This window comes from Triticum urartu, chromosome 2 (assembly GCF_003073215.2).
Source record: "Triticum urartu cultivar G1812 chromosome 2, Tu2.1, whole genome shotgun sequence".
Lineage (NCBI taxonomy): Eukaryota > Viridiplantae > Streptophyta > Magnoliopsida > Poales > Poaceae > Triticum > Triticum urartu.
In genome coordinates this window covers 643,397,739-643,407,163 of record NC_053023.1, presented here as the reverse complement: position 1 = coordinate 643,407,163, position 9,425 = coordinate 643,397,739, and positions in this window count along the sequence as shown.

Genomic DNA, 9,425 nt, shown 5'->3' with positions numbered 1-9,425 from the left:
AAAAGATATAAGTGAAGCTCATAGAGTAAAATTATCTAGCTCAAATGATATAAGTGAAGCACATAGAGAAAAATTATCTAGCTCAAAGGATATAAGTGAAGCACATAGAGTATTCTATCAAATTTTAATTCATGTATGGCTCTCCCAAAAGGTGTGTACAGCAAGGATGATTGTGGCATACTAACAAACAAAGACACAAATAACACAAGATGCTCCAAGCAAAACACATATCATGTTGGTGAATAAAAATATAGCTCCAAGTAAATTACCGATGGAAGTGGACGAAAAGAGGGGATGCCTTCCGAGGCATCCCCAAGCTTTGACTTTTTGGTGTCCTCGGATTATCTTGGGGGTGCCATGGGCATCCCCAAGCTTAGGCTCTTGCCACTCCTTTTTCCATGATCCATCAAAAGAATTCACCCAAAACTTGAAAACTTCACAACACAAAACTCAAAATAGAAAACTCGTGAGCTCCGTTAGCGAAATAAAACAAAAGACCACTTCAAGGTACTGTAATGAACTCATTATTTATTTATATTGGTGTTAAACCTACTGTATTCCAACTTCTCTATGTATTATAAACAATTTTGCTAGACATAGATTCATCAAAATAAGCAAACAACACACGAAAAACAGAATCTGTCAAAAAAAGAACAGTCTGTAGTAATATGTAGCTAGCGCAAGATCTAGAACCTCAAAAATTCTAAAATAAATTGCTGGCCGTGAGGAATTTATCTATTAATCATCTTAAAAAATAATTAACTAAATATCACTCTTCAAATAAAAATGAAAGCAGTTCTCGTGAGCGCTAAAGTTTTTGTTTTTTACAGCAAGTTCAACAAGACTTTCCCCAAGTCTTCCCAACGGTTCTACTTGGCACAAACACTAATTAGACACAAAAAACACAACCAAAACAGAGTCTAAATAATTTAGTTATTACTAAAGAGGAGCAAAAACCAAGGAATAAAAATAAAATTGGGTTGCCTCCCAACAAGCGCTATCGTTTAACGCCCCTAGCTAGGCATAACGAGCAAGAATAGATCTAGGTATTGCCATCTTTGGTAGGCAATCCATAAGTGGCTCTCATGATAGTTTCATATGGTAATTTTATTTTCTTTCTTGGAAAGTGTTCCATGCCCTTTTTAATGGAAATTGAAATCTAATATTCCCTTGCTTCATATCAATAATCGCACCAACCGTTCTAAGGAAAGGTCTACCAAGAATAATAGGGCAAGAGGGATTGCAATCTATATCGAGAACAATGAAATCTACGGGCACATAATTCCTATTTTCAACAATAAAAACATCATTAATTCTTCCCATAGGTTTCTTAATAGTGGAATCCGCAAGATGCAAGTTTAGAGAGCAATCATCAAAATTACGGAAATCTAGTAAATCACACAAAGTCTTGGGAATAGTAGAGACACTAGCACCCAAATCACACAAAGCATAAAACTCACGATCTTTAATTTTAATTTCAATAGTTGGTTCCCACTCATCATAGAGTTTTCTAGGGATAGAAACTTTCAACTCAAGTTTTTCTTCATAAGATTGCATCAAGGCATCAACAATATGTTTGGGAAGGCTTTATTTCGACTATAAGCATGTGGAGAATTTAGCACAGATTGCAACAAGGAAATACAATCAACCAAAGAGCAATTTTCATAATTAAATTCCTTGAAATCCAATATAGTGGGTTTAGCAACATCTAGATTTTTATTTCTTTCAATCCCACTTTCATCAATTTAATCATTAAGATCTAGACACTCTGAATTTTTAGAACGCCTTCTAGGTAAAGGAAGATCATATTCAGTTTCATCAAGATTCATATTGCAAAATAAAGATTTAATTGGAGACACATCAATAACTTCTAGATCTTCATCTTGATTTTCATAGGAATTGGAAGAACACGCTTTAATAAAGGCATCTTTGGAAGCACGCATCCTAGTGGTTCTTTCCTTACACTCATCAATTGAAATTCTCATGGCTTTTAGAGACTCATTAATATCATGCTTAGGTGGAATAGATCTAAGTTTCAAAGCATCAACATCAAGAGCAATTCTATCAACGTTACTAGCCAAATCATCAATCTTAACCAATTTTTCTTCAATCATAGCATTAAAATTCTTTTGCGAATAAATAAATTCTTTAATATTAGATTCAAAATCATAGGGCATTTTATTATAATTTCCATAAGAGTTGTTGTAGGAATTCCCATAATTATTAGAAGGATTACTAGGATATGGCCTAGGATTAAAATTCCCTCTATAAGCATTGTTACCAAAATTATTCCTACCAACAAAATTCACATCCATAGATTCATTATTATTCTCAATCAAAGTAGACAAAGGCATATCATTAGGATCAGAAGAAACACTCTTAGTAGAAAATAATTTCATAAGTTCATCCATCTTTCCACTCAACACATTAATTTCTTCTATCGCATGCACTTTTTATTAGAAGTTCTTTCAGTATGCCATTGAGAATAATTAACCATAATATTATCTAGGAGTTTAGTAGCATCTCCTAAAGTGATTTCCACAAAAGTGCCTCCCACGGCCGAATCTAAAAGATTTCTAGAAGCAAAATTCAATCCGGCATAAAATTTTTGTATAATCATCCCCAAATTCAAACCATGAGTAGGGCAATTACGTATCATTAATTTCATTCTCTCCCAAGCTTGTGCAACATGTTCATTATCAAGTTGTTTAAAGTTCATTATATCGTTTCTAAGAGAGATGATCTTAGCGGGAGGAAAATACTTAGAGATAAAAGCATCTTTGCACTTGTTCCATGAATCAATACTATTCTTAGGAAAAGACGAAAACCAAGCTTTAGCACGATCTCTAAGCGAAAAAGGAAATAGCTTCAATTTAATGACATCATTATTGACATCTTTTTTCTTTTGCATATCACATAAATCATCGAAGCTATTCAGATGAGTAGCGGCATCTTCACTAGGAAGGCCGGCGAATTGTTCTTTCATAACAAGATTCAACAAAGCAATATTAATTTCACAAGATTCAGCATCGGTAAGAGGAGAAATCGGAGTGCTAAGGAAATCATTATTATTGGTATTGGTGAAGTCACACAATTTGGTAGTATCTTGAGCCATCGCGACAAACAAGCAATCAAACACACGGGCAAACAAAAAGCAAGTGGACAAAAAGAGGCAAACAGAGAGGGAGGATAGAGAGAGAGGGCGAATAAAACGGCAAGGGTGAATTGGGGGGAGAGGAAAACGAGAGGCAAATGGAAAATAATGTTATGCGAGAGATAGGGATTGTGATGGGTACTTGGTATATTGACTTTTTGCATAGACTCCCCGGCAACGGTGCCAGAAATCCTTCTTGCTACGTCTTGAGCTTGCGTTGGTTTTCCCCGAAGAGGAAGGGATGATGCAGCAGAGTAGCGTAAGTATTTCCCTCAGTTTTTGAGAACCAAGGTATCAATCCAGTAGGAGCCCACGCTCAAGTCCCTCGTACCTGCACAAAGCGATAGCTACTCGCAACCAACGCGATTAGGGGTTGTCAAGCCCTTCACGGTCACTTACGAGAGTGAGATCTGATAGATAGAATATTTTTGGTATTTTTGATATAAAGATGCAAAGTAAAAAGTAAAGGCAAAGTAAATAGAAAAACAATATAAAATTAATGGAGATTGATATGATGAGAATAGACCTGGGGGCCATAGGTTTAACTAGTGGCTTCTCTCAAGAGCATAAGTATTCTATAGTGGGTGAACAAATTACTGTTGAGCAATTGATAGAATTGTGCATAATTATGAGAATATCTAGGCATGATCATGTATATAGGCATCACGTCCGTGACAAAGTAGATCGAAATGATTCTGCATCTAATACTATTACTCCACTCATCGACCACTATCCAGCATGCATCTAGAGTATTAAGTTAAAAACAGAGTAACGTCTTAAGCAAGATGACATGATGTAGAGAGATAAATTCATGCAATATGAAATAATCCCCATCTTGTTATCCTCGATGGCAACGATACAATACGTGCCTTGCTGCCCCTTCTGTCACTGGGTAAGGACACCGCAAGATCGAACCCAAAGCTAAGCACTTCTCCCATGGCAAGAACTACCAATCTAGTTGGCCAAACCAAACGGATAATTCGAAGAGACTTGCAAAGATAACCAATCATGCATAAAAGAATTCAGAGAAGATTCAAATATTATTCATAGATAGACTTGATCATAAACTCACAATTCATCGGTCTCAACAAACACACCGCAAAAAGAAGATTACATTGAATAGATCTCCACAAGAGAGGGGGAGAACTCTGTATTGAGATTCAAAGAGAGAGAAGAAGCCATCTAGCTACTAACTATGGACCCGAAGGTCTGAGGTAAACTACCCACACTTCATCGGAGGGGCTAGGATGATGTAGAAGCCCTCCATGATGACGGCCCTCTTCCGACGGAGCTTCGGAATAGGCCCCAAGATGTGATCTCGTGGGTACAGAAAGTTGTGGCGGTGGAATTAGGTTTTTGGTCCTGTTCTGATCGTTTGGGGGTACGTGTGTATATATAGGAGGACCGAGTACGTCGGTGGAGCACCGAGGGGCCCACGAGGCAGGGGGGCGCACCCCCACCCTCGTGACGACCTCTTTGATCCCTAGCAGTAGGGTCCAAGTCTCCTGGATCACGTTCGGTGAGAAAATCACGTTTCCGAAGATTTTATTCTGTTTGGACTCCATTTGATATTCTGTTTATCCGAAACACTGAAATAGGCAAAAAACAGCAATTCTGGGCTGGGCCTCCGGTTAATAGGTTAGTCCCAAAAATAATATAAAAGTGGAAAATAAAGCCCAATATAGTCCAAAACAGTAGATAATATAGCATGGAGCAATCGAAAATTATAGATACGTTGGAGACGTATCAACCCACAATCAAAGAATCAACGTTATGATAAGAAAGACTTTGTTGCTAGGAAACATGGTAAAGAAAGAGAGCCTGGGTTCAGAAACCCATGCCTTTTCCTGCCAGACCATCCAAGAAAAAGGATGATGAGGATTTTGAGCGCTTTGCATGAAATGATTAGACCTATCTTTTTGCGTATGCGATTAACTGATATACTCAAAACCAATCCTTATGCTAAGTACATGAAAGATATTATTACAAATAAAAGAAAGATACTGGAAGCTGAAATATCCACCATGCTTGCTAATTATACTTTTAAGGGTGGAATACCAAAGAAACTTGGAGATCTAGGAGTACCCACTATACCATGCTCTATTAAAAGAAACTATGTTAAAACTGCTTTATGTGATCTTGGAGCCGGTGTTAGTCTTATGCCTTTCTCTTTATATCGTAGACTTGATTTGAATAAGTTGACACCTACTGAAATATCTTTGCAAATGGCTGATAAATCAACTGCTATACCTGTTGGTATTTGTGAGGATGTGCCTGTTGTACTTGCAAATGTTACTATTTTAACGGACTTTGTTATTCTTGATATTCCCGAGGACGATAGTATGTCTATTATTCTTGGAAGACCCTTTTTGAACACTGCAGGGGCTGTTATTGATTGCACTAAAGGCAATGTGACTTTTCATGTTAATGGTAATGAGCATACGGTACACTTTCCGAGGAAACAACCTCAAGTTCATAGTATCAACTCTATTGGAAAAATTCCATCGATTATATTTGGAGGTTTTGAATTTCCTCTTCCTACTGTCAAGAAGAAATATGATATTCTTATTATTGGGGATGTGCATATCCCCGTTGAGGTAACATAGTGTTATTCGAAATTTCTCCGGTTCCATGTTATTCGGAATGAGTTCGTTAACAAGACTTGATCAACATTGTTAGTGGATTCCTTTTGATGATAATGAGATGGATGAAACTAGAAGGCACAACCTTCTGTACCCCACTTTTACTTTCTGTTATTTACATTAAATAAAATAAAAATAAATATTTTTCTGTCTGTTATCTGATTATCCGTGCAATATAAAAATACCTCGAAAATAAAAGTTCTCCAAATGCCCTGAAATTTAAATATGATTTTTTCCAGAATATTTGAGAATATATATTTGGCACAAAGAACACAGCAGGGGGGCCAACCACCTACCCACGAGGGTGGAGGGCGCGCCCTACCCCCTGGGCGCGCCCACTACTTCGTGGGCCCACGGTGGCCCTCCTCCACTTATTCCTGCACCCACACACTTCATCTTCCTCCCACAAACACGAATATCCAGCTCAAGCACGAGTTCTAGCTCACTTTGCTGCCATTTTCGATCTCCTTGCTCAAAGCACCTCTCACAAAACTGCTTGGGGAGATTGTTCCTTGGTATGTGACTCCTCCATTGGTCCAATTAGTTTTTGTTCTAGTGTTTTATTCATTGCAAATTTGTTCTGCTTAGGTGACCTTGTTCTTGAGCTTGCATGTCAAATTTATATGGTCAAGAGTAGTTTTGATACATGATATAGGCCCTAGGCACTTGTAGGAGTAGTTGCTATCAATATTATTGAGTTTGGTTTACTTTTATTTTGAAGTTACTAAAAAATTCAGAATTTTTCAGAGGAAGAAAATGCTTAGGAAAATGTTCCAAGGTGGTTCTTCAAGGAAGCAAGGACCCAGGTGACGGTGTCCTGGACTAGGGGGTACTCACCACGTTGTCTCCTGATCTGTTAGATTGGGCCGAGGACCCCCATGGTCGTATACTCATGGGCCAGTTCGGGCAACTGCCGCATACATGGAAGATTCTACAAAGACTTGGTGATCAAGACAAGGACTCCTCCCCACCGGCGTATTTGGCTAGGACTCTTGTTATCCTAGGCCTCTGGTTCATTATATAAACCGAGGCCAGGCTAGTCGATAGATCATATACATACAATCATACCATAGGCTAGATTCTAGGGTTTAGCCTCTCTGATCTCGTGGTAGATCTACTCTTGTACTACCTATATCATCAATATTAATCAAGCAGGACGCAGGGTTTTACCTCCATCAAGAGGGCCCGAACCTGGGTAAAACATCGTGTCCCCTGCCTCCTGTTACCATCCGCCTTAGACGCATAGTTCGGGACCCCCTACCCGAGATCCATCGGTTTTGACACCGACATTGGTGCTTTCATTGAGAGTTCCGCTGTGTGGTCGGCAAAAGGATCGATAGCTCGTCTGCAAGTTAACTGCGATGCCGGCATCTTTTGTCGGCTCGACTGGTCACCTTGGCTTGACCGAGGACCGTGCTCCATCTCCGATCGTCATGTTCGGACGAGGGCCTTCATCAACATCTAGTCCGATCTCTATCAAGATCATGGAGGAATCATCCATGGAGCTTGGGGGCTCAACGACAACATTGCCCTCGGGCGAACGTGCTGTTTTTCCGAACAGCGAACTTGTATCCGCTGCCACCACCTCTTAGAGCATCTCTTTGACGATCCCTTTGGTGGAATTGTGCGGAATTGAGTCTACAACAGCCATGCAAAATTTCATCGAGTTCCAATGGAGGAATCTCCAACAATCTACGATATACCGGAGCCCTGTCAAATCTGGACGGGAATCTGGACGAGTTTAGGGCGTGGTCTCCAGAGCCTAGCTCAAAGGTCCTTTGTAAGATCCAACCGCTCATCTAGTGCGCAATTCCCATATCTACCACCCCTCCAAATTTTAGCTTGATCCGACGGTTCAAACTCCGGGAATCTTCCGATGAGTGGATCAATTTTCGGATCCGTTTTCTGCGCGAATACGGATCCGACCCGAATTCATGTTTCTTTATGAACGTGACATTGGACAATCTTTTTAGAGGAATTCTATTCTATGGTATTGTGCATCGTTTTTAAAGACGCGCCTGTAAATTTTTAAGCCTCCCCTGAGGTCGCCTTCATCATCATGCTGGTGTTAAACCAGTCTGGCGATATTGCTCCAAGGCTGCCGACCTGCGCTAGACACGTCGTCACTTTATTAAGCCGAGCTCAACTTCTTCGGATCATCATCTCGGCAAGCCGAACAAGAGTCCGGCATCGCGAAGGATAAATCATCACCAACATCGCCGCCCCACGGATTACACGAAGCGGGCATACCGGCATCGCCGCACGATCACTTCATCAAGCCGGCATCGACCACGTCACGACCTGCATCGGCAGGGCCGCACTATTGCTTCTTCAAGCAGGTGTCCATCACGCCGACCTACTTCGACTCATCGGCTAACATCGAGGCTTCGACATCTCGGTTGGACCGAAGGCTTCGCCATCTCTTCATCAACCTACTCCGGAGACTTCGGCGTCACTAGCCGACCAGATCCGTCATGATAGCTGGACCGAGGGCTTTGCCTCGGCGAGCCAACCTTGGTCAGCATCGCCATACCATCGCTTTATCGCCCATCAGTTAATGGGTGTGTGGATGGAGTCCCAATTTTGGGAATCACCTTCCTTCGGATTGCTACAACAAATAAACCAGGTGCTATTAATCCTAGTTTTTTTTGCTTGTTTGGGTTTATTTTTCCCAAGGAATTATTACTCTGGCTTGTCCATCATCTGTACACAGGTCTATCAAATGATGGCCGCATTAACGACGGTCACGTGGTGGTTCGGTCAGTTTCCGTACATAGTTCGGCGAACGCCGCATCCGGAACTCAGACCGACCTATGAATTCAGGCTTTACCACACCTTTACCGCATCATGCCGACGCCCTGCATCGACATTGACTTCGGCACCAGGCCATATTTCTTTTATTACTCACTTTGCATAAATTATTTATTATGCAATGACTTTTTAATTATTATTACTATTATCTCCGATTTGCACTATTTTTTGTGCACAGGAACATGATCCGGGGACTTCGGCATCATTCTGCCGGTCCGCATTGACCGTGCTAGGTCACCACTTCGGCGTGTCGAGCTCTCCGCTCCGCCACCTCTTGACCGGCTTGGGGGATGGAACCTCGTCCCGCATCAAGCTCGGACCGCGTCATCAATGCCGAACACATTAACCAGCTAAGTTGCTTTCATGCTCAAAGTTTTATTTTTTAACCTATGTTCGGTTCGACCAAGCATTATACTTTTTTTGGAAAAAAGTTGCTTGTAAAAAATTTCCTTGTCCAAACTTTGTTTGTGACACACATATTCAAATACCCCGTTTATTTGAGGGCTTCCTTTATGAAGCTTTTCCTCTTGCATATGATTATACTTGTACGGCTTCGTTCCTTGTTCGTGTATTACGCCACAATATGCACCATATTGACTTGAGCGATTTGCAAGCTGGGTTGCCTGGCCCATGTGCTTACCCCTGCGTTCCCGATTGTTTGGCTAGGGAGTAAAGGGAGCACCTCTGCGATTGTCACGACCGGGTCCTCCGAGCTCTGACCTCAGACTGGGTGAAGCCGAAAGCTAGCGCTCTTATTGTTTTCAATCATGGTCTCCACACAACGGAACTCATGAGTACAAAAAAATCTATTGCACAAG